This window comes from Ambystoma mexicanum, chromosome 5q, assembly GCF_040938575.1.
Source record: "Ambystoma mexicanum isolate Mex_15411 chromosome 5q, UKY_AmexF1_1, whole genome shotgun sequence".
NCBI classification, from domain to species: domain Eukaryota; kingdom Metazoa; phylum Chordata; class Amphibia; order Caudata; family Ambystomatidae; genus Ambystoma; species Ambystoma mexicanum.
The window spans coordinates 1216638495-1216665371 of NC_090933.1; the positions used below are offsets into that span (position 1 = coordinate 1216638495).

Consider the following 26877-nt stretch of genomic DNA (forward strand, 5'->3'; position numbering starts at 1 on the left):
GTCAAGTAGCAGGGGTCGCTACTGGCTGGGCGGTATTTTCGCGGCAAAGACTTGCCCACTGCCGGGAGACTCTCCGGAGCAGTCCAAGCCGCCGCCACCCTCCTCTGTAGAGCCTTATGGAACGGCAGTACCGGGTCAGTTGGTGGACCTTGGTCTAGGATATCCGTAAGGTCATCCGGAAGAAAATCCCCTGGGGGAGCAGACCATCCCAAGTACTCGGTGACCCTGGACATAAGGTGCCGGTACGAGGAGTCGGCATGAGTGCCAGGCTCAGGCCTACAAAACTCCACCTCCGGAGAGGTGTCCAGACCACTGGCATCGTGCAGGGACTGCCGCAGGTCCTCAATTTGGCTATGGCCTGAGAGAATCTCGTCCGGCACCGTATCCGGAACCATGCCATCATCAAAGCCCTCATCCACCTCTGAAATAAACTCAAGCTGGCAGTAAGAAGGCACAGAATGTGGAACAAAGCCATTCTTGACCTTTGCCAGAGCCTTTCTAGGTGGTTCCACCGAGCCCCGGGGAACCCCGTCGCAACAGCGTAGAAAGGAGTCGAGTGAATCGGCGTCAACGCCGAACACGACGCCGACAGCATCGATGGCGTTGACACAGTCCTCGAGGACGGAGCCCCGAGCGTGTCCCTCACCAGCCTGGGCGCCGATGGCGTTGACTACTTCTTCGGGGGCGGGGCCTCGAATGAGTCAGTCGACGACCTTGGCGCCACCGGCGTCGACATCTTCCTCTAAAACACCACAGGTGCACATGGTCTCGAGCGCGTCGAGGACCGGGACCTGGAACGGGCATGACGAGAATGATTCCCCTTGTCCGAGCGGGAGCCTCTCCTGCGAATCGTGCTGACCACCCGAGCCCGAAGGCGTGCGAGCGGTGTCTCTCGACCGATCACGACCGAACCCACTCGGAGGCGCGGACGGACCAGTGCCCTGCGATTCGATAATCGTCAACATTTTCTTCCCGAAGGAAGCCCATTCATCCGGCGTCACATGCTTGGTGGGGTAAGCGACCCGCCAACGGGCGGAGTCCTCGGATGAGGATGGGGAAGGCAACCGATGACGGCGCTTCCGGGAGTGCCTCGAAGAGGCAGAGGAGTGGCGGGACCGAGACCCACTGGACTTCCGACGCCGAGAGTCGCCCCTCAAATAGTCAGTCGAAAGCCCTGCAGACCTCGACTTCCGTGGCTTGGACACCTTACCTACCGATAACTTCTTCTTGCGCTCCCGCAAGTCTTTGGACATGAGCGACTGGCAGTCGACACAGTCCTCCCCGAGGCACCAGAGGCAGGCGTTGTGCCAGTCCGTTACCGACATCTTGGACCCACAGTCCCTGCACTTCTTAAAGCCCGGACGCGGTGAGGAAGACGAGGTAGACATCTTCATGAAGAAAGACTTCATAATACGAACATGTTCGAAGAACCGAGAAAGGACGGGAACTCCAAAGAGTCGAGGCACACCGAGATCTCCGAAGCGAACACGTTCGCGGAAAAAAATGGAACTGAGGCCACGGGCGTCGTGCGTCCTTCTTATAACATCCAGTGACGTCGGCCGTCAGAGGAGGTCCTCGAGGGCGGCGTATCGACATCATCGACGCAGGACACAGAGGCCGAAGATTTTCCGAAGCAGCACCGCTGTGGTGATTACTGTCATAGATATGGAATACGTCGGAGGACCCAATCCCCTTGAAGGAAAACTTGAATAGAAGTACGGCTACTGGAATCTATTGGTGCAACGGGCATGAATATTTTCATACTGAGCAATGGCATTATTACTGGCATTTTGGGCAAACAGGATTTAAGGGGGGATATCGGCCATTTATCGTATTTTTTACAGTTATTCAAAAACCAACCAAAAAGGCATTCTGCGACAAAAATCAAGTAGAAAAAATACATTATTTTATTTTCCTTTATTAAAAAACAGCTGTGGGACAGAAAAAAAACCCAGCTATGGTGGGGTGGATGGGGGACAACAAGAGAGGGGAGGAAGGAAAAAACAGATACTCATCACCTAGACACAGGTTTTGACAACAGTAATAACAACCATCACCGCTTATTTGTATGCTTTCAACCTTGCTACAAGCATATAATCTCCACAAAACAAGCTGCCATTTTGGAATGGAAAGGGGTATTTAGTAAAGCAATGCTTCTCCATAAGAACTACGAGCTTAATACATTAAACGCCAAGAGAAACAAATAAGGGAAATGTACGAAGGGGCCAAGAATGTAATGACTCATTTATATTATTATAATGTGAATACAATACTATTTAATTAATCACCACTGTGGTGAGTTCCGAGACCACCCTATACCATCATGTGCAGGTAGTAGGCTGGGTTGGCCTGTCATTGCTCAAGGTACCTCCCGCACAGTGGATGAGGCAGGTTCCCATTTTTCTGCTATCACACCTACGATAGATACTGTAATACCTCATTCAAATGGGATATTTGGAAAACGGCTTGAGATAAACCAATCTGAGCAAAGTATTAAAACTAAGTAGGGAATAACCAATGAAAATGATTGGCAGGGGACAGGCCTCATGAGGCAGGGCACAAGGATGTAGGTGACCTCAGAAGTAGAGAAACCTGGAGGAGTGTGGAGTCTGCTCACACTCCAGAATCACCCCTTGGGATCAGTACTGGAAGAAACTCGGGCAGAGGTAGATGTACCCGTTTGTTGTCCCTGGTTCAAAGGGGTGATCCTGTAGAAAGGAAGACATGATGGGGGGGGGGGGGGGAAATTGGAGGATTGGTAGTCTCCATAAACGAAGTTCCGGCCATCGGATCGTACAAAGAGAGGTGGACCAGGATAGTTGAAACAGAGCTCCCGTGACCAAGATGAGTGAATGGGGCAGAGAGAAGTACTGGACCTGTGTCAGGAGAGTTTGCTAAGAATACAGATTTCTGGAACAGAATCCTGAAGGGAACAAACTATGCTGAAACTGAAGTCCAGTAAGAACCATGCACAAACTCAAGTAATGAAGCGAAGGTCCCTGTGAAACCTCTTAAGAAACCAGAACTGTACGCCAACGTCCAAAAGAGACTAGAGAAATTGGAGAATAAAAAACCAAGAAAACTAGGGTCAACCAAGGTCTTTGCCATATTGATCCAGGAGGTCTGTCCAAACCTTAACGTCAGGAAGGCCAAGAGAGAATTCAGAGAAAGCTCAAGACAAAAAGGAACAGTGACCACATCACTGAAGAGCTAGACAAAGCTGCAAGGCATCCAAGGGTACAAGGGACGGATCAAGGTATTCAGAAAGTCATGGAACGCAGAGAGGCAAGAATGGAACATCCAGACTGAGTACCTGCTCAAAGAGCCTATTCCGAACAATTGAATTGTTTTGTGTTTTAAAATAGGGATGGGCTTCTGAAAACTATGCCATGGACATTTGCGTTGGGCCAACCTTTGGAAAATTCTTTTATACACATCATCCAGGAGGCTAAGGACGGCTCAAGTTTCAATTTGAACTTTTAGTTGTTCATGCTTTTGGAAAGACTTATGTCGTTATATACGGTGTCTCCTAAGATTATTGTGTTTTGTTTACGTTTCCGAAAAAGAAAATACTAGAAATACCAAATGGAGCTCCACTTTATGTTGTCCCTCACCTACTCACAGTTTCTTTAGATACATCTTTATTAGTTATAGCTGCACACTTACAGCTGTAGGAGTTAATCCAACCTTCACCTGTTGAAAACCCTTTAATAAAACCTGAATTATTTACCTTGTCTGGTGCATCACTGCACGGCCTGTCATACAACACTAAGGTCCTTTATAAAGACCCTGGATAATGGCAATCACAAAACTTCCTTTACCGAGACCACCATATTAAGGTAAAGCGGAGCCACACAAAGTTAACAACCTACTATAAACCATCACATAATGCAGTCACAACTATAAAAGAGAACAATGTCCATTATTACGTGAGCACAAATTGAAATCGTAACCATATGTGACGAATTTAGGGTATTTAATCACAAGGGGGAGTTTCTCCCTTGAGGTTAGGGAGTGAGGCCAAGGGTCTGGGCAATGACTCCTGCGAGGAACTCCCTAAATCCACCAGCCTGGTGGCATATATGGGACCGTATGATCTGAAGAATATTACAGCACCCAGAGACTTGACTGAAGGCAAAACTAAAATGTACCTCGAGGAATAAGCAAAAGGATCCATCTCGGAGAAAAGGCAAAGAAATAACTGAGAGGAGGAGACTGATGAAGGAGAGGTGAAGTGCAGTGTGAGCGAGAGAAAACGAAAGAAAGAGAAAAGGAGAGAGAGAAAGAGGAAAAAAAGAAAGGAGAAGGAGAAAGAGGAAAAAGAAAAAGAGAAAAAGAGAAAGAAAAAAGGAGAAAAAGAGAGAGACAGAGAAAGAGTTCTTGGAGATTCAGATGGGTGGAGCGGAGCGCAGAAACGCAAATGGTTTTCATACCTGAATGGAAGTCAATGAGAATGTGGGGTGCCGTTATGCGGGCGGGGGAGGGCATGGAGTTCCAGGGCAAGGGGCCAAAGCCAGCTACTGTTGTAGCCGGAATGTGGGCTTGCAGGGGAGAGCCCCGGTGGAACAATGCCCGTGGATCATCCATTGCACATGGAAGGGCCGGTTGTCAATGCGTTGCAAGGTAAGCAAACTCTTCTGAACTCTATTCTGATCCCCATTGAGAGTAAGTGCATGCCGCTCAATTCGTTGTCGGCTGTGTATTTAGAAAGATTCTCGCAAAATATAAATTCACTCAAATGAAAGCGCATGAGCATCCTCAATCAAACGCCTGAGAAGAAGAACAGCGGGGGCCTGCAAGGCCCAACTCCGCCCCCCACTCTCTAAATGAGCCAACATTCATCAAAGCTTGACCCAAGCGGTTTGTCGCTACAGATAAAAGGTTCATGAGGTTAATTAAAAGGTATTGCTGTCACTTCTGTTAATTAAAAGCGCACCTGTAGACGCGAAAGGCCAGGCAGATGGGAGAAATGTCACTGGTTAGAAGCGGGCCAAACAGAGGGAGCCCGGGCAATTGACAAGCAACCCCTAGCACACAGAAACACCTTCATTTTAGTAGGGTAATGGCCCAAGACACTTTAAATGGGGGAGACTTCTAATTTAAAAAAAAAAAGAATGTATGTACCGAGCAGCATCAATTCTTCGACTACCATGACCAGGAAAAAGCCCAGTTCCACCTCACTGCTATTTTTTGAGCGCATTGTTTTGGGGGGGAGGAAAAGGCGGGAGGGCTGCATCCAAGCACGCAGGGTCTCGCTTTGTCAACATTACAGCAAAATCAAAAATGGAGGCTCGAGAGAAAGTCAACTGACAAGTTCTGGGAAACAAACGCAACCAACCCAGAGCAGGACATTAGTTGACCAGAAAGGTCCCGGTGCCAGGGAGGAGGCTGCCACCGGGAAAAGAAGGGCGTGACGCCGCCTAGAAACGTGGTCCGGTTGCAGGTGGAGCGCAATGGGGAGTTCACAGGAGTCAGGGAAGGATCTTCCACGGCTCTACATTTTGGCGATTTGTGGTAAACCCAAGTCCAGCATAAATGGATGCAGAGGGTTAATTTCGTGATGGGGAATACTGGGCCAAGACTATGCAGCGCTTTAGGAGATATGCATGCAATCCTGCACAGAATTCTTCTGTGACAAGGAGAGAATCCTGGCAATAGAATTCATCTGGGAATCCACAACCGCTCTCTCAAATCAAAGGGTTCCATCCAATAAAGAATGGGATCAATGTCGTAAATGATGAGGGCTCCAACTATAAAATAAAGCTTTTTTTGTGCATTTGTATTTGGTGAAATGGAGGAGGAAGTGGGTTTCATCTGCGACAGTTCCATGCAACACTGTTTACAGATCCAGTGTCAGTGATGTTTCCAAGTTTTCTGTGTCTGCTGCGCTCAATCTGGTCATTTCTTGTTGGTGTTCAATATATTTTACTGCTAGACTTCTGCTGGGCTGAATCCTCCCATCAGTAGTCTATGACATTTCATGGTGGTTTGTATTTCACCAAGGAGTTGCCAGTGGAACACAGTATTACTTAGACTGGGTTGTATGCGTTTGTGACCTTTGTATTTTGTCAGGTGTTGGTTTCATTATATGCTTTAGGATCTAAGTGTCCAGAGCTTAATGGATTCTTTTTTTTATCTAGTAGGGGCTATCTTTCTGTACGTCTCGAGTATCCGTTTTCAGAAGAGTAGGTGCATGTATTCTGTTGGAATTGTATCCTTTCTGACAGTCTGGGCTGAACTTACTTCCATATAAGAGAAAAGATGTTGCTTACTGTTAATCTTTAGCTTTTCTATTCCCTTAGTTGCATTGCATTGGTTTCAGTTTTAACTTTTATGGCCCACTGGTTGCCATATCTTTCCAAGCTTTCTCTCATGTGGGTGATGGAACGACAAAACCATCCGTATAGAGGAGGCTGCAGTTTATCTTGGTGACCCGACATATTTCTGCTGAAGCTCCCAATGTGATAGGTAGGTAATTCCTGTATAGATGAAGGAAAATGGGCTTCAGGCAGTATCCCTGCACTATTCCTTTCTCTTGCTTGAATGGCTCAGTTTTCATGTTACGTTAGCAATGCATTTGGCCTCGATTTCCTTTCTTATGTCGCTTTTCCCTGCACCACAACGCCAAGAGAGAGGGAGAGACTGTGTGTGTCTGTTTCCGTGTGTCCGTACTATCCAGCTCCGGTACGACAGATCTTTCTGGAGGGGGGGAATGTCTGCTCTCTTTCTTACAGAAACCTACAGATCAGCGTCCCTATCGCACTACCCCATATATAGCTCTATCGTTACTTGGGTTGAGGTGGTTATGACTTATCTAATAGGGTGATTATGCCTTCGATCCATCTCGTGGGGTATTGGCCACAAGATCGGATATTAGTGAATAGTTTTGTTAAGGCCTCTTGTGCTTTTGCCGTGCTCAGCGTTTGCGTCTCACCCAATATGGAGTCTATGCCACTAAAATTCCGAATGTCATCTTTTGAATATAGTCCTTGCTCTTAGTATTTTCCACGTCCGATGGTGTCTTTTCATTCTTTCTGGCATGCTTGAATGGCTGTAGCTTGTCCATGGCTTCCCCTTGTTCTGGGCTCATTTGCTCTCTTTGCAAGTTTCCGAATAAGCATTGGATGCGTTTTTACCATATTGGCAGACTTCTTCGGCCTAACTCGTGGTTCAAGGTTTTTGTTCCATTTATTTTATTACATTTCTCCCAAAAGGTGTTTGTTCGTAGAGATTCCTCTATATCTGAGAGTTTAGTGTCATGTTCGCCGTTTTATTTTGCTCAGTGCTATAAATCTGCGCCGGGTGTCATAGTATTCTCTTCGTGCGATTTCTTTCCTCGCGATTCCTGGATTTTGGATTGGAGAGGTTGCAGGTTATGGTGCAGAATTTTGCAGCTTGTGTCCAACAATTCTTTTGGGGTTTTCTTATTGTTTTATGGCTGTTGTTCCTTTAGTCCGTGTGTTGGCTGCTAATGTTTTTGACGTGTTTGTTCTGTGTGTGACTGACTAGTTTGCTGCTTCTTCATCAAGACAGTAGTTCTTCTATGAGAAGGTGTCCATTAAGGTCTCTATTACACTACTTTGAGTGTGCCACAGTAATGTCTCCTATTTAGTGTCCATTTGCATCTCGGGGGAGGGTGTGAAGTGTATATGATGGTTTCTTATAATACAAAACAGTTTCTATGGTCACATAGATGGCCTTCAGATTGGATTGTGAATGCTTTGATTTTGATGGACCATTATGTTGATGAACACTTTTAGTCTGGTATGCTGCTACCAAGTAGCACATTCGATGTGAATTCTGCCAGAGAGGGCCCTCTTGTTCTGCCAATTAAAACGAGCAGGCCTAATCTTTTGCATAGATTTAAGAGCTTTTTTCCATTTACGTGTACAATTCAGACAAAACTACTGTTAAATTAAAATTCTGAAAAAAGTCATGAGCCTTAAAGAATTCGAAATACGATCAGCGGGAATGCACAGTGCAGCATAACATTGGACGGACACATTTTTAAAAGCAGAATAGGTGCCATTATTATTTGTCACTTGTTGGGTTTAAGTAATAATTGAATAGAACATCAACAGAAGAGCAAGATGCAAGCCGTCTTATTTCTTAATGTGTTAATTGTTTCCTAAAAAGTGTTTATACAATGAACAGTAGCAACTAATGGTTTTAAACAAACATCAAGCATACCACTTATTTATATTTGGCAGGTTGTTCATGGACTGGTAGGGAATCAGGCCTACTGTAAGAGGGCAGCCATGGTTTTCTCTTTTAATATAGCTTATAGGCCAAGAGAGCAGTCATTATAGCAGGACAATGACCCACCACCAAGTTATGACCCGAGGCCATAACGTTGGGGAAGCGTCATCATCACAAGTGATGATAACCTGTCCCAAGGTCTGTAAGGCTATTAGCACATAGTGGTAACAGCCAATCATCTTTTGGTGGTGAAGTAAAAAAAAACATTAGTTTAATAATGTGAAGGGAAATCGACAAATTAAATGTGGTTGTATTTTGCAGTATTTAAATAACACAGTGCAAGTTAATCATTTCAATTGCAAACCTGGTTAAATTGAGAGAGGTTATGAGGTGAGCATGTAGCAGGAATAGTGGAACAGTGAACAGTTTCTCTATAAGAAAGTGGGCTGCAGTGAAAAAGCAGGTCCTTCTAGAAAGGAATTGCCTTGTGGAAAGACATTGTGTCTGGAAATTGCATTAGTGTTTCCCTGTCTCCTTTTGAAGTCAGAATATTCAGTATGTGGTCAATACCAGTAGGTACTGACTGCATTTTGAACATTCCGATTTGCTGAGATAAGGTCAATAACAACCTCCATGTGCCAATTCCATCAGAATCAATTAGAACGTGTATTTTGGATTTTTAAAATCACTACAAAAAACAGCCTAAAGAACAGCTAAAATTGCATTGCATCTATATCCTGCACAACAGCTCTTGTTGCATAGGTAAAGGGGAAGCCCTTACTACAGCATTAAAGCTTGCCTCCGCCCGGCTTCTTGTAAGTAACATGCAAGAGCAAATGTAACCAATGGCTTCGATGAAGTAATCAAAAACATCAATGCTGGGCGGTTAGGCATTTTCCCGCTTTCTCAGAGTATATTCAATAAATGTTTTGCTCGGTTACCATGGAACAATGGAGACCAAATAAGACCAAGCAGGATAACGTCTCCTAACCCCCACACATGCATTTATAGTCTGCGCCCCCCTCATTAACTTTAGACTAGGTCTGCAATACTGGCCCAACGAGCCGTATGCTAAATCTGTCCACCATAAGGAAGGCTCTGTGCAGGCACACCAGTCAGGCATAAGATGCAGGCCCATTTCAGGGAGCCGGCAGTATATAGGTCTTTACATGTGACTTTGACATCATTTCTTCTTCCCTCATTGAGGCCAAATATTGCATAACCCTAGTTTTACCCGCCATCTTAAATGCAGTTCTCATGCTTTCTGGCCTTAAAAATGTGTCACCCACGAGAACTTGCTTAACAAAAACGTTATGAGGGCTAACTAACCTGCTTTACTAGGACCGTCCAAGGTTAGTATATTCGCAATTAAACCTTTAACAAAAGGACTAACATCACTGGCCCACATGAGGCCCAGGATAACATTGGTCTTGCATCAGTGAGATAGATCTTACGAGTGTTTCCAGATGCATAGAGTACAGAGATGTTGAGGGGGTCTTCTTAGCAAAGCGTTTTCTATCTTTTGTAGACAGTCAGCCCTTGTGTACCCCCCCTATCTCGCACCCAAAGATAACTGTCGGGACGGTCTTGCCCTCATAGATCTTAGTCTTATGTTCCACAGAAGAGTATCTCAGGCTTTTTGCGGGTCTAAAAATACCCCCTATGGTTTCGCTCTAAGATGCCTTCAGCCTGTTATTGCATCTTATACCTAAATAGTCAAAAGAGGAGCAGCATTACGATGGTTTCCCCGCTAGAAACATCGGTGGACAGACATTGTAAAACACTTACAGTTGTTAACCCATAAGCCCCGGTGCCTCATATTTATCATACTGTGTCATCAGAGCCTGTAGTAATCTAGGGGCCTTTGCCAGGAGAACAGGGTCATCAGCATAACTGAGCACTGGCAATCTCCTGGCGCCGCACTGGGGGACATCAATGTTGACATGTGACTCGAAATAGGGCGCAAGAGAGTCAATATAAAAATTAGAAAAAAGGGGAGCAAGGACACATACCTTGGCAAACCCCCTTTCTTACCACTGTACAGTAAGTCAACTCACCACGCAGATCATAGAGTTCCCGTGGAGTGACTCCAACATCCATATCATAGGGCATGGAACACCTAAATCACATAGGGTTTTCCAGAGAGTCTCGTATCCATGTGGCCAAAGGCCAAACTAAGGTCCATAAAGGCCACGTAGATCGGAGAATCCAGAACGTGTACACGTTTGGCCAGAATACGACAGAGGTTTGGGCACTGGTGTACCGTCGCGGTACCTGGTCAGAAGGCTAGCTGAGTATTGAAAGGTTATTATCCTTACAGTATCTATCAGAGGTCATCCAATTCTACAACCATTTCAAAACAATATTAGAAAACAACTTTGATGTCCCATCTAATAGGGTAACAGGTCTGTGGGCCAATCACAATTAAGAGTGTGGAAAGCAAGAACAGCTTTTGGTTTCTCCCGTTCTCTTTCTGGGTGTCCAAATTTGAAAATGTACAATACTCACAGCAGGAAGTTACCCTAACGTAATTAAACCCAGTAAATAAGAAGAGGCTCATGGAGTAGGGGGCAGCAAGGAGGTCTCCTTTCAGCAAATAGTAACACACCATACAGTACAGTTGGAACACACTGCACAAGGGTTATCCTCCAGCTGCCAATGTGACCCTGCAGCACTTGGATTGTGGTAGAAGTCCAAAGGTGCTGACGCTTTGCTGGAAATCAGTACAACTCTCCCATCTTCAGAAAGTGTCCAACGAACGTCTCTTGATTACTGGGACAGTTAACTGGCATCCCAAACGTTGCAAGCTACAGTGAACATCCCAGAAATACACAGCCATTGCACGCTAATGCATTTACGCCACCATTCACAAGCACTCGCCAATTCATTTCCTGTTCTGAGTGCCTGGGAGTTTCAAAGGGGCATTGCCAATGGGCGACCGTTTTGTGAAAGCTGAAACCGATCCAAAACAATGTGTGCAGCCCCGGACAGATGTCATAAGAGTGGCCCTTAGCCTCCCACTTCCAACTACAGTGGCATCACTGCCAGGGGTAAATATCGGCATTACTTTCAGCATGATCATCGCTGGTCTAAGATGCGACAATCTACACATTAAAAACCTCCTCCTTTCGTTCCACACTTACTTATACAAGACTTCATTTTAGGGATCCCACACAACACACAGAGGAAGGCTGGCCCTGCTCACAATGCACATCTGGCAGATTACCCGCAGCCTGGTCATTTCCAGTGAAACAGCTTGTAGTTGATAAACCGATCGGTTTCCTAGTCTTTATCTTGATATTCGGCTGGTACATTTAGCAAGTCGACTATTTCTGGAACGTGATTTTACACTACGAGTTAGATGAACCTTGTTTGATTTGGGAATCCGAAACAACGGACAGCCAAAAAACAACGACGAGTTTTGACTTTCAGAGGTCACAACATTTGGTGTCCACAGCACTTTACATACGATTTACAACTCATAATGGGATTTGATGTAAAATCTATCCATCATGAAAGGAGCATTAGACATTGGCAAGGAGCTGACAGACTAGGAACAGATATGGCTATGAAATAGGTGATGTAAAATAATTTACCAAAAATAAAGTGGGACGATCAACTAAATGTGAACATCTATTTGTGTACTTTAAAACTCAAATCCAGTAGGACTGCCTTTATACAGCTGCTCACAGAGCGCATTTTTCCAAAAACAAGGTTACATCAAGTCAAATACTAACGTCGATTAGATTTGATGTGCGGACTAAAGGAAATCTATTAAGCTAAACTCTTTACATGTGGTCAATGGTTCTTACCTTACAGGGTAGGCCCTTGGCAGTTAGGCAGAGAGCTGGACCCCTGGAATCTTTGCAGCTCGTAACAATTCTCTGAGAATCTGAAATACACAAAACAGCAGTTCATGAGACTCATGTACAGAGAACTTCAGGTAAGCATCATTTTAGAATGAAAACATGGCAAAGAGCTTTCAGACAGGTGCTGCTCTGTCCACTGTGCAGGGATCATACCCTGAACATATTTACCAACATTAACTAAGGGAACAACGTCTGCTTGAAGAGGGGAAGCCCACCATGCATTGCAGCCACTATTGTGTGGCTGCTAAGAAGACAATCTGACCACCTGTCACTGGATGCAGAGCAACTGCTTTGAAGTGGGTGTGAGATGCAGGAGAGAGCAGGCCCCAGTTTCCATGAACAACCACACAAACGCTAATACACTAAAGGAGAGGAACAATTGAACAGTTCAGTAACATATACCTTATATTTGTCCCTTCACCCCAAGGAGGGGGGGGGGGGGGCTGGGCCCTTCCTACTGTAGGTTTTTGGAATTACTCTTTTTTGGGGATCACCCACACCGCCCCCCCTGTGAGGCTGGGGAGGTGAGGCTGCTCTGCAACACCATCCCTAGAGGGTCAAGGCAAGTGGGGCCTCACCGAAAGAGAGGCCCTCATTCTGCACAAGGACGCTGTTCCTCTGACGAACTCTCTAAGCCATTTACCTTAATGGCATATATGGGTCTATCAGATACGAAGAACATTATGAAATCCAGACATTTGGCTATAGACAAAGCCACAATATGTCATCACAAACAAGACAGAGAATCTGTCTCTTTAAGGAAAAACCTGCATTTAACAGAGATGAGCAGACTGGAAGAGGATGAAATGCCGAGGAGAGGCAAAGAAGAGAGGGTGTAAGCAGGGGAATCCCAGTGACCGCTGAGGGAGGTGGTGCAAAGGAGAGCTGCAGATCCCATGAATTCAGAAGTGGGTTGAACGCGAGAGTGAAACGCTGCTGGAGGCCCAGCGTTCACACAGACTGAAGAACCGAGGAGACAGGAATCCTGGTGGGCAATGTGCCCATCCAACGACACAGAATCACCATGCTGAAGGAACAGCGAGTTGTCCAGTTACCCATAGCCATAACTGTACGCAGAGAAGAAGACGGCCAAGAGCGAAACACCGGCAGAGTTCGAGAGAGCAAACCAGAGCCAAAGAGGAGAACCTAAGCGAGTTCCAGTCCCAGGGACATTTCCCTACCAGCCCAGAGGTAACAGAGAGAACCAGGAGGCGACCAGGGAATAGTTATACATCCGGAAATACTCATCCCAGTGAAAGTGACTAGATATGGAACAGAAAAGGCGATAAACTGGAATTGTAACAATGTGAGGAAGAGAATCAAAATTCAACCTACGAGAGAGACCATTAAGCATTGGATACAAAAACGTGGGAAGAGGAGACAATATCCCATAATGCAAGAAGTGCAAAGAGGAACATTATCAGAAAGAGAATCCTACGAGTAGAAGGTAGAAGAGCCCAACGGAGAAATGCTAAGTAAGCCACCCCAGGAGAGGAGGGATATTCATCACCAGGAAACCCTGTCCCACCTAAGAAAATATTTGTCACAGTAATCCAAAAGGCATAGCAGCCTGGATCAAAGCACGAGACAGAGGGAAAAAGGGGATCAATTGAACAAAATAAATATATATATATATATATATATATATATACACACATATATACACACATAAAGACACACACACTTCATTGTGTACTCGATTTGAGTCTTAAATGGCGGCAAGGAACTTTTACAATAAGTTAAACAAATAATGGGAAAGCAGTCATATGGTCAAGAGTATCTGCAAATGTAATAATAAACGACATGCTGTGATTGACGAACAGCAATAAAATAAACACCATTGCAAGTATTAACAATCATTAAAAGTAAACACTAAAATGGGTCAGGCTTCAAACGAAAAAGTAGAGGAAAACAATATTTGTCAAAACTAGACATCATTTCAAACTTCCCATCCCTCCTACTCTCCTATCATATTCTATTTCTCCCTCTTTTTCAAATGCACCACAATCACTGCTTATTATGGCATTCATAGATTTGTCAGCCACCTGGACCTGCTGGTCCATTAATTGACCACCACTGCCAACTCATTGACGCCCTTCCTCTCCATCACCTCCTCATTGTCACAATTGACTAACTTTCCCTCTCCACTCCTCGATCCACTGACTTGCGCTCTCTTCTCCTTAACCACCAGTCCTCTTTTATCCACTCTCTGCTCACCCATGTAAATGGCATCTGCTTTGACCTTATTCTCATCTCCTGTCAACTCTCAGCCTCGAATATATCCACCTCTCATTCTCCTGCTGATCATTCAATGACCTTTGCTTCTATTTCCACCCCTCTCTCTCCATCTACCACTACATTACCAGGCGCAAGTGTCCTACCTCTAAATTCCCAATCGGCCTCTCTGGCCTACATCACTCTCTCCTCCAATGAAAAATTCACTGTTGCATCCGTTGATAAAGCCTTCACTGTTTTTAAACACTGGACTAACACTCCCATCTTCTCTCACTTACCTCTTACTACATCCACTCTTAAACCATCCCCTCCACTGCCTTGGATTACACCCATCATCCGCACACTGAAAATGAGGAACACCCTTTGACCTTGGCAAAGGTCTAGACACTCATTACATCGCCAACTGCACCCGACTGTTCTTCAGAACTACTCCTCTGCTCTCGATTCTGTCAAGCGTGACTTATCCCTCTCTTTTTGCATCTCAATCCTCCCAACCTAGGTGCCTCCAAAATTCTCTCGACTCAATTCTCTCGCCTCCTAAATCCTCATCTCCTCTTCTCCTTCTGGTAACGATGTAGCTCTCTCCTTTGCTTCAGAAATTTCAACATTCAAAATACCTGTGCAAAGTACCTTCTTCCCCCCATGTGCTCATGTTTCTCAACTACCTCTACCCTCTTCTCCTGTGACAGTGTCTTAACTGCTCCACCCCACTAACCCTAATGAGATTCTTGACCTACACCTGAGGGCTAACCCTTCATGCATCCCCATCAATCCTCTATCGCCACATATAGTGAAACTCCTAGCTCTCAGTGTTGCGTAATATGGTACTTCCCTCTTCAACTCCTCTTTTGGAAATGCACCTTTTCTATCATCCAACAATTCGGCTACTGCCATCCCTATCCTTTAAGTAACCTGGCAACTTTAATCCCCTTTCTGTTCTGCCTCACTATTCCAAAATTCTGGAGCGTGCAGTTTTCTACTGACTCAATAAGTTCCTTAACACACACAATTTCCGGGATCCTCATCAATCTGTCCTCAGACATCTGCACTCTACTGAGTCCGCTCTCCTCAATGTCTGCAACTACATCTCTCCCGCTCGTCATGCTAACCGTTCATCTATTCTTATTCTTCTCTGCCTCTCTGCAATACACTCAATCATTCTAAGTTTCTCTCGACACCATCTGTCCTAGGCATCAAGGGGCAAGGCCCTCGCTTGGTTTGCTTCATGTCCGTCCCCAGATACTCTGTGGTGTCTCAGAACAAGCCTATCTCCCCACTCACCACATTACTGTTTCCTACGGGCCAGTCCTTTCCAAGGAAATACAATGAGTCGTCTGAACTCATTTTATTAAATAACTCTAAATGACAAAACAAATAATTTAAAGGCAAATGTCTGAAATTGTAGATACGATTCTAAACACGGGCCATGGGGGAGGTCCACTGAGGAAACGCAGTGTTGTTGCACCTCTTTCCATTGCCTTCTAGAGCAGGGGCTATTTTTGGACTAAACTCAATGCAAATGCCCCATTACCCCAAAGTGACTCAAAGGATGTGAGGAAAAAGTGCTTAAGGGATGGCAGCAGGATCGGTTCATGGCCCGGTTGTGGCATGCAGCCATAAGAGGGCTTGCCCCCTAGTGTAGAAGCACTGGCCCAATCCACTTGCGGCAGAGGGCTAAGTAACCACTCCTGTGAATCCTGTTGGTGCCTCAACAGGCCATGTGGAATGTGATTTCCCCCAAGTGACCTTACCCAACAGCATCTGGCAGATCGAGGCTTAGAACCCCTGTGACCTTCACCTTTTCTTCTTTGTCCCCCATGCATGACCTGTGCTGTGCATCGGGAACTGTGGAGGGGCTGGTCCGAGCACAGCATACCTGCCTAACCTCCGGAATTTTTCCGAAGACTCCGGAATTTTAAGCATTTCTCCGGGTCTCCGAAAAGTCCTGTGAATCTCAGGAATTTTGAGATTCTTTCCGGTCCGTCATATTCTCCACCTGATTGGCTGCCGCCGGTAGCCAATCAGGTGGAGAATATGACGGGACCCGGAAACGGCGCGAAATGGGTCGTGCCCACTGCTTGCACCATTATAATAATAGTGCTTTAAATCCATGTAATTGGATTGAAAGCACTATTATTACGGCGGCGGTGCCACGTTCATTTTGCTTACCATAGCACTGAAAAACATTCATTCAATGTTATAGTAAGCAAAACGAAGGCGGCGCTGCAGCCGAAATAATGCTGCTTTAAATCCAATTACATGGATTAATTGAACGCGTGGTCTGGCTGGGCAAACCCACTTATGGGCTCTGGCAGAGGAGTTGGCCAACTAGATCGCCCGGAAGCTAACCACGTGTGAACAATAGAACTACAGGCTATTTTTCCAAATCCAATCGAGTGTGCTCTCCTTTAAAAAGTGCTAAGGGCGTGCATGCTCGTCCTGAATTCCCATAAGGAATCCTTCTAGGCTCCGACCACTCCCACAAGGATGGGGGAGGGAAGGAGACACCAGACTGGCTCTATCTCCACTATGGTTTTTGGCAATTCAACTCCATTTGGTTAAGCGCGTGCGCTTGCATCTGAAGCGCTTACCAAGTGCTTTGCTTTAATTGCCACTGCATGTTTAGCTTCGGAGATGTTTCTGTGCAAGCCTTTGGTCCTTTTCCGAGCTAAGACATCGTAAGAGCCCATCGCCTCCCGAGCCACTGCTGCTGCCAGGCCGCGACAATAAGCAATGCTTCCGGGCCCTCTGCAAGTTCACTCGCCCAGATCGCATGCACTTGGAGCGGTCCAGATGAGACGCCCCGGACAGCTGCTCTGCCCGCGCCGGGCTTCCGGTCTCTGCGCAGTGATCGGAGCCGACAGCCTGGATGTGGCTCGGCTCGGTGCTAGGGCGCCGCGGCCCTCGTCATCCCGTTTCCCTGGGCCCTGGGGCAGGCTCCGACATCTGCGCTGCAATCTTGGATGCCATTGCACGCCTTTTGGCTGCTTTGATGGCACATCTTCTGACTCGGACATGTTTAGGTTGCCTTTGCGTACAATTGGATTTTGGAAATGGTCATGTAAACAATGGGGTCTCCAAGCTGGTGACATCCTGCCATCACGACACTGGACTCGTATTCCTTCAGAAAACAACGCACTGTCATCATGACCCACTTTTTCATTTCTAGGAGCCGCGCACTCTTTCCTGACACGTGCGCATGGCTGATGTTTACAAAAGCCGAGCTCCAGGAAGACAGGGAGCGCAGAAGATGAGGCCCAGTGGCTGGAAGATGAGGCCCAGTGGCTAGGTCGCTGACGGTGGATGCCATACATGGCTGCTACCACCCAGGGGTGCACTGGTCCATAGGCACCTGTGCAGTTTCCCGGTGGGCCTCTGCACCCTGGGCCTTCAAAATGTTCCGATAGGAAAAAGGCTGGGCTTGCTCAAAATGTGTAATATGGGGGCACTTTCAACATTATTTCTGGGGTCTCTTTTGGTTCCCAGCCCACCCCTGCTCCTACCTATGGCCAGGACAGTTCCCCAGAGATGGTTCGATTCTGGTCAAATCAACAATATGTACAGTTTGCTACACTGCTTTCACCCCCTCCCAGCACCCCAGCACACCAACCCCACCACATCCCGGTTCCTGTAATGTTTTCACTGTGCAGTTCTATGCTCGTGTTTGGCATGTTCTTTTAAACGTTCCACCCTGGAGCTACACATTTCTTATATATAAAAAAAACAGGCAAAAATACTCTAAACTTGAAAGTTAAAACCCCATTAACACAATCGCGGAAAAGACAAATGAAAATAAATGAGCATGTTCCTGGGTTTCTGAAAGAGAGGAATCTCCTGCTGCTTTATGCTGATGATCTAATTTTACTCTCCCAGACCCCGATGGGACTGCAGATGCTATTAGACGAATTGGCATTGTATGCAACAGCTAATAAATAATCTGATGATTAACATCCAAAAAACAAACTCAAATTATATGCAAAAAACATAAAAACAAAAGATCATATGATTGGTACCTACACAAGGAGCCTCTATTAAAAGGTACAACGATATATATATATATATATATATATATAGGAATTACTATCACAGATTGCATGTCTAAACAGGTGATTGAAGAAGCGATGCTTTGTAAACTTCAAATATGAATTTCTCAAGCTAAGATACTTAGAGGCAAATTTGGCAAATTTTCCTTGACCCACATCATGCAATTTTATCAGCAAAAAGTCATCCCTAAATTAACCTACAGTGTTGAGACATTTTTGCCAAAAGAATGTAAATGGTGGCAAAAGCTTGAATCACGGTTTTGGAACAATTACTTAATTTGCCTAAATCTACACCGTTACCACTGATTCGATATGAGTTAGGGCTATTTTCATTAGAATCACAAATTAAGTGGAGGATGTGTGCATTATTTAGGAAAACTACTATGGGAGAAAAAACGGACTATGGTATTTTAGCCGTTATGGCACAGCATCTACTGGCTCAAGAACATATATTCACCAAGACATGGTGTAACTATACATTAAACGCTCTAGCGGATGCAGCAGTCTCTTTGGACCTCCTTATCCATAATCCACTGCGAGCCAAACAAAAAGTATTCCAACATGATTAGATTGCAAATCGTTCAATCTGTCTCAAATACAAGGATGTTGATCCCTATCTGCTTCTGCACAAAAGATCCCGAAAAACAGCTGACTATCTCACTAAATGCCCATCACCATACATACGTAATCAATATTTGAGATTCAGGCTGAACTTGTGGCTGACACAAGAGATCATGGCCAGAAGGAAACAAATACCAATTGAATCAAACTATTGCCGCTTTTGCCAAGACAAGGGTGAAAAAGAAACAGAGCATTGTGTAATGGTATGCCCTATGCTGACTAACTTACGCCAAATTTACTTTAAGAATTATATAGAGAGTAATCAGCGTAACATGGAACTGAGTGAAATTTAGCTAAGGTTATTCAACTGCTCTAAATTTGCTACTCGAGTGGCAATTGTTCGCTTTTTGGATGCGATATTTCCAAAAGATGAAAGGATGGATGGGGAAACACACTGAAAGAAAATGAAATGTAATGGTGATCTTTAGTTTAAAATTAAGATAAATTATGTAATTTTTATGTCTATAATGTTTTTTTATTTATCGTGAAGTTTTAAGTTACACGTGAATAGTCATGGAAATGATGCAGATGTTATAATTATGAAATTGTTTTGAAATTTTGATGAAATGAATTATTGTATTCTATATGTGTATTTGCATATGCGTATTTGAAAGGATGATTTTATTGTCCAAGAAAAAAAAAAAACTGGACTTCCAGGTGCCTTATGTACGCCGACCTTAAAGGCTGGACTTCCGTGAGACCATCCAAAGTATTGGGGAGTAGTTGTAAAAGGGTCTTCAAGAATCAAGGGTACCTTTAAATATACTGAGGCTGTATGAAGTCCCCACAAACTGGCCCAAGCAACCTGTTCGGAAGGCCAGAAGAATCCAAACGAGTTCAGTATTGCTGCTCAAACAAAAACTCAAATAATCAACATCAAGTTCATATTTTTTGATATAATGATTAACTTTGAAAAAAAGATGTTGTGTAGTCTGATTCTATCATAATGGTTATATGCATTATAAATGAAGAAATTGTATTATCTTCTATTTTGTAACGGATAAAGGTTACCATTTTTAACCACAAATACAACAAATATATTAAATTACAAAAACACTCCACTGCCCCGTCGGCAAAAACGTTTCTCAGAATCCTCTCCTCTGCAGCCATTCCAGACAAAGCAGAAGCGAGCATGAACATTTCCATTGAGGAGCTGTCACTTTTCTGGGAATCACTGCAGCAAAAAAGGTTGGAGTTCCTACGCAAAGACTGGTGTGTGCGTGCGTGTGTGCTGGATCTAGTGTGGAAACAGAAAAATAATATGAGGCCGGGAAGCCCAGAAAGAAACGCACCAACACAGGTTACAAAGAACATACAAGTGCTTTATTTAAAAGCTACAACAGTTACCAAGTCAATTGACAAACGGATAGCTATTCGGCTCTCAAAGTAACGTAACAAACTTCAACGAGGGTTTGATACGTTAGTGAGAGACCGCACATTGAAATACCTGGGTCTTTTATACAGTTTGTCCAGCCCTTGGCCAACCCTCTCGCGGGTTAACCATTCTATGAGCCGGGCCTAGGAGTTCCTTGCCAGGTCAAGCCTGTAATATATGCATTTCAATTAGTTTCACTGATATAGTTGTACATTTACATATAGGTCAACGGTAGGACAAGGTCTCAGTTCGCGACCCCAACAAGTGGCCTGCAGGCATATTAATTATTCATGTGTACGGAGGTCACAACGGCCAGAATCTTACTCAGAATGTCATTCGGCCTCCATTTTGATATTCAGGGTGACTTCCATATAACAAGAGAACCTAAAATGGCGGCTTAATCCAAGATGGCGACTTACATTACTTTCTCTAAGGTCAAGACCTTGCCGTGGAGTTTGTTCGCATATGATGTTTAGACAACTTGGCGTAGGCCAATACACATACAATTGTTACGATAGGAGGCATAATATTGTTTCAATTCCGACACTAGGATGAGGCCTACTGTCCAAGGCAACCTAGTGGCCTGCAGAACAGGGCAGGGCAGACTAGAAACACACTATCTACATGGTAGAACTTAAAACGCACTAGAAATCCTGGGCACCTAGCAGACCTATTTGGTAAACTCCATTCTGGACAAATATAGTACAAGAAGTAGCGAAGGCTTCTGTGCACTATGGGTGCTTCTGCTTAATTTTTTTGTCACCTTTATGACTTCTAGTATACATCCCTTTAGCCCCCTTCACCATTGTAAGAAATGGGTCGAGGGGAGGCGACCCTACTACAGTGACGTGAAGCTTGCAAACACCACAGTACAGTAAGTACCAAAACAAAAGTAAAGGCTAGACAAGGTTCTGTAAAAATACACTTCACTGAAAAAAGATATAAAAACATACCAAAAAAACTCTGCGCGCGCCAATACACAGGAAACACAGGCTGGTCATATATGCACTGATATACAGGCAGAATAATTAAGAATTTTACTGCTCACAGGACAAAAAGGTGAAAAATGATTAATAAAGAAAAAGGGCAAATTCCCAAATCTAGTTCTCAACACGGGTCATCCAGTCACAAGCCCCCTTTTCTTTTCCTTCTGGCCGAAGCACAGGCAGGAGATCATGGTGCTTGGGAAGGACAACAAGACCACACGTTCTCTACACCAGTTCTTTGGGTTCTCCACCATGTCAACAAGATCTTCTAGGCTCCTCCTAGGGGTTCGAGCAGCTGTCTGAAGGTGTGGAGCCGACTGGGTGCTATTCGGGCACTTCGGCACCATCAACAAACAGGTGGTTCATTGGCTTTGCAGTGTTTGGATACTGTGGCCTTATCTTCAAGTCAGCACAGCTTAACATGAGGTGCGATCACGGGGAAGGAGAAGGTTCAGTCCAAGTTTATTTAAGTTTGGGAGTGGCCACAGCGCTCAATAGAAGCGTAGTGGCTTTGAGCAATTAAGATACGCCGGCTTTCTTTCTCTCGCAGCTCAACAGGCACAGCAGTAATTCGAAGCTCAGAGCCGTATTCTGGTGCATGAAGCAGTCTTTCAGCTCCATGGCTTGAAATGGGCACCAAGTCATTTTTTAAAATTTACTTAGAAACAGTCATGTTCCAGGGTCAATGCTGCTGGGACTTAGGGTGCTGAGGGTCTCCTCCAGGGAATCGCATAGAGCTCTACTTCTGGGAACCTAGCCGTCTTCATCTCAGTGCACAGCCGCAGGGATTAGGTCCGATGTTCTCCCAGAACACTTCTGTTATATTTCAGGTAAATTGGGGCAAGAGCCACTCTCCTGGGTTGGATCAAGTGCTCAAGTGCCTTCTCCCCTATGGAAGGGAACTTCAAAACAGTCAACAGCTCCATCAAAAAAATAAAATGGGAGGGGGGTATCCTACTCCATTTATAACTGAATCCTAGCAGGGGGTTGATGGCTTGGAAAGCTCGAGGTATAGTACAATGGGCAACTTGTTGTAGAGGGGTGACACCCCCTTTTGACAGAGAATCACAGAAAGAACAAGTTACTTACCTGTAACATGTAAAAAAGAGGGGGTGAGGCGCGCACTCCAATTCCTGGTCAATATACTACCTGAAGAAAGAAAAAATATATAACTGGGTTAAATCCCAAAAGTGTCCAATTCACTGGGTTATATCCCAATTGTTGCCAAAATGTTCACAAGGTTGGATGCCTTCTGCTGCATTTGTGCTGCTGTTCTCCTCCTCCTAGTGCTTTTGTGTCCCAACACTCTTCAGGGAGGCTGTATTGCCTTGCTTATCAGGTGAATCCAATTAAATTGCTAATGCAGTCTCTAAGGATTATTGGAGGATATTTTGCCCTACAGTGGAGAACCATAGTTATGGTTTTCCCCCCTCCCCCTGCTAAGGGTAAGATGTGTACTCCTGGAGTCTTTCCTTGGTCACCTGAACTGAACAACATTTTTTCACTACAGCTGAGGGCCCAGAACACGGCCCGGAGCTCCAGCACATTGATGTGTAGAGACCTCTCCTCTGGGAGCCAAAGACCTCTTGGGGAAGATCTCCGGTGTGCGCGCCCCGTCCCTCCAGGGAGGTGTTTCCTGATGCGCTGGAGTCTGGAATGCCATGCCCGCCACAAGATGCGCGCGGGTGCCCCACCACCGGGTCACCTGCCGGAAAGTCTCATTGAGGGCGATCTTGTCTTCGAAGCTTCCTGTCACTTGTACCCAACGAACATCGAGGAACTCCTGCAGCGGCCGCATCCGCAACCTGCACAGTCGCACGAGGTAGATGCATGATGACATCATGCCGAGCAGGGACTTGATGGACCTCACCCTGGCAACCTCTGTGGTCAACAGCAGTTGTACCTTGCCAAGGATAGCCTTTATCCTCTCCTCCGACGGGGACGCCAGCCGCGCCACCGTGTTTAGTCTGGCTCCCAGGAACAGGGTGTCCTGCAATGGCACCAAGCAGGACTTTGCATAGTTTATCGAGAACCCCAGTTCTGTGAGCAGGCGGACGGTACTCGCTCTGTGGTCGACGCCGATTTCTCTTGATTTCGCTCGGATGAGCCAATCGTCCAGGTAGGGGTAGACGTGGATCCCCTGCAGGCGCAGCCGCACCGCCACTGGTGCCAGGCACTTGGTGAAGACCCTTGGCGCAGACTTCAACCCGAAGGGCAGTGCCTTGATATGGTAGTGCCGCCCTTGGAGCACGAAGCGCAGAAACTTTCGATGTCCTTTGTGTATGGGGATATGGAAGTAGGCATCCTCCAAGTCCAGCGACGACAGGAAGCCGCCTTCCTCCAGTTGTCCTAGCATGTGTTGGAGGGTGCCATTTGGTACTTCTGGGATTTTATGAATTTGTTGAGGTGGCGGAGGTGTAGAATGGGCCGCCAGCCGCCGGCCTTCTTTCAGACGAGGAAATACAGCGAGTATACTCCGGAGCCTCCTTGGGACGAGTTCTATTGCGCACTTTTTCAGCATTGCTCGTACCTCCAGAAGCAGCTGTGGAACATGGTTTTCCTTCCTGGCCACTGGTGGAAAATGAGGACACTTCTTTTGGAATTCCAGCATGTGCCCGTGGGCCAGGGCATCCAGCACCCACAGGTCGGTGGAGATGGACTTCCACATGCCGATGAAGTTTTCCAGCCGGCCTCCCACCGGAGTGCTTGATTGGGGGCCCGACATCACGGCCGGTTCAATCTTGCTTCGCCGAGGCCTGGCCACCTTGGGCCCTTTGGCGATGATGACGGTGTCCACTGGCCTTGTTTTTTGGCCTCTGTAGGCTTCCTGCGACGAGGCGCGGGAAGCCTGATGGTACAACGAGGAGCTGTCACTGAATCCTTTGGAGGCACCTTGAGGCTTGCCACCGGAGGTCCGAAAGGACGGCCGTCACTGGTGGAGAGAACCCAAGCCCCGGGTCGTCTCGGTGTCCGCCTTGATGGCCTGCAATGACTCGTCCACTGCCTTGCCGAACAGGTTGTTCCCGTCGAAGGGCATGTCCAGTACCCTGGGCTGCACGTCCTGATGGAAATCGGTGGCCCTGAGCCAACCGCGCCGGCGAAGGCAAACGCTTTTGCCCATCTGGTGAAAACCGGTGTCGGCGATGTCCATGGCCACCTTGATGGCATGGTCTGACACCACCTCGCCTTCCTGCTGGATTTCAAGGGCTTCCGCCCTCTTGTCATCTGGTAGGAAGTCCAGGAGGGGAGCGATCTTAAACCACAGCTCCCTGTCGCAGCGGGCCACGACTGCGACGGCTTTGGCCGCCTTGATGGTCGTCGCATCCGACGAGATGGCCCGTCATTCCATGGTGTTGAGCTTATTCTCCTCGCCGTCTGGTGGGGAAGTGGAAGCTGATGCCGCCGCCCCAGCCGATTTCTTCTTGGCCGCCGCGAAGACCACAGAATCTGGGGACGGCTGTGCCCTGAGGCACATAGGCGTGGAGTCTGGGACCAGATACTACTTCTCGTACCGGTCCCTCTTCGCAGGGGCCGTGGACGGGTTCTTCAGAAGGGACAGTCCTTCCTCCCAGATGTCGTCCAGTAACGGGACTGAGCGGACGGTCTTCCTCCTGGCCTCAGTCTGCTCTTTGGGGCATAGCTGGAACAGCTCTGATGCCCTGGCGATCATGGCATAAAAGGAGCCAATTTCATTGGGAGGGGAAACCCGGGGAGGGGGTGATGGGAGATCCGTCCCCGTCATCTCCGTCTCATCCGTTGGTGGAGGGGATGGAGGTGAAGGATGGAAGGGTGGGGGAGGATGGACTCACCTCTGCTTGGGTGGAGGGCTCCCCGACAGTCCAGGCACCGCTGGATCGTCCACCGGAAGCAAGGGTAGCCTCGTCCTCATCTCGGTGCACAGGGTTTGCAGTGCCAGCAAAATGTAATCCTGCCTGTCCATAGGAGGTGGCATTGGTTGCAACAGGAGCGCCAGCGTGGTGTCCGGTTCCTCGTCACCCGTTAGGACTACCTCACCCTCCCACCCCTCTTTCTCCTCCCGGGGTTTCGCGGGAGTCTTTTTCGATAGGCTGGAAAGACGATTCCATCAGTGACAGCAGGGAAACTCTAGGCCTGGAGTCGTCTCCACTGGGGTCGCCTCCGCAGGCTTCACCAGGGCCGCCACAACTCCCTCAATGAAGGCCTTAGCCGGGTGAATCTGGGCCTTCACGACCTTGGGCTCGTCTGAGGCCTTCACCGTGGGGGGAGGGTCACTGCCTCGCTCCCCCTTGGCTTTCTCAGTCGGACCTGCCGGGGCTTCTCACAAAGCTTACCCAGGTTCTCCAACTTCCTTTTCACCGAGCCGGAGCGTTGGCTCGTGGTTGACGGCGTCAGTGACATCGCGCCCTGCCTGGCAGCAGAGCAGCCCGAACCAACGGCGCTCCCGGTGCACGCGGACTCACTGTGCTTTGCCTTCTGTTGGGCCCCCGTTGCTGGAGCACCATCAAAGGTTTTAGAAGACCGCTCTGACTTCTTCTCACCTGCTGCTGGGCTCTTCGCCTCCAGCCAGTTAGCGAGTCGTTTATGACGGTCCTTCATGGTCCGAGCGGACAGGTTCTTGCAGAACGCACTGTCCTCCTCCACGTGCGACTTGTCGGCGTGAAGACAGAGGCACCAGGAGTGCTCATCTTCCTTGAAGACGTTCTGTAGTCCACATCCTGGGCAGATCCTAAACAGATTGGATCCAAAGGGCGTCGAGTCTCCTTTGTACTGGGCCATGTCCACGCGGGGTAGGCCTCAAAGATCTTCCGGAATCCTCCAAGAAGTTAAATTCAACGAAAAATTGCCCTTGAGGAGCGTAGAAATTTCCGAACCTGGTCCCCGTTAATCGGAAGATGAAACAGTGGAGCTTGAGGCTCGATTTGATCGAAAAATAAAGATTAAACTCTTTGGAAAAACGCAACAAGCAGTAAAAGCTCGAGAGCAAAAGCACAAGGACTCCCAACACTTAAATGTGCAGTAAGATGGCTGCCAGAGGAGGGGCTTAGGTAGAGGGCAGTCATTGGCTGGGGGCAGTATAACCCAGAGGCCAGTGATTGGTTATTAGTAGAAAGACAGTTCAGAAACGAAACTGAAACTGATTTTTTCCTTTACCGAGGATTCCCAGCCTGACGACGGGGAATATTCATGAACATGTGAATCCATGGCAGACCCCATGCTGGAGAATGCCTTGTTCCAGTAGAGTTACTGAGGGGCAGAGTCGAGCATGAAGGGAGGATCCCAAATCGTGTAAAGAGATGTTCCTGTGTGTAGGTGCCCAGTGCACACCTACTCTTAATATTGCTATGGTTGCGTGAACATATCCAATTCAATACTAAACCTGGGTGCAGGGGAAGCAAAGCAAACCTGAGGCGAGGTTGTGACAATGCCTACAACGAATTGTGTACAAATCATATGGCTCCCCTGTGCCCTGCACACCTTTGTGCTGAAAGGTGTGCTGGGGACAGGGGAGTCCTAGGATCAGGACACAGTTTTTTGTAAGGACTTTTCCTGAGCCAGATCTCCCATGCTAC

General features: G+C 46.7%; 1 protein-coding gene across 2 annotated transcripts in view; it reads right to left on the reverse strand.

Annotated features, from left to right (window-relative positions):
- The window catches only part of TSNARE1 (t-SNARE domain containing 1), a 1594453-nt gene that overhangs the window by 1395608 nt on the left and 171968 nt on the right, over positions 1-26877 (reverse strand). For both annotated transcript variants that reach the window (XM_069621720.1, XM_069621721.1), the window contains exon 2: positions 12012-12091. The gene's annotated coding sequence lies outside the window, so the exon portion shown is untranslated. The remainder of the gene's footprint in view (positions 1-12011; positions 12092-26877) is intronic.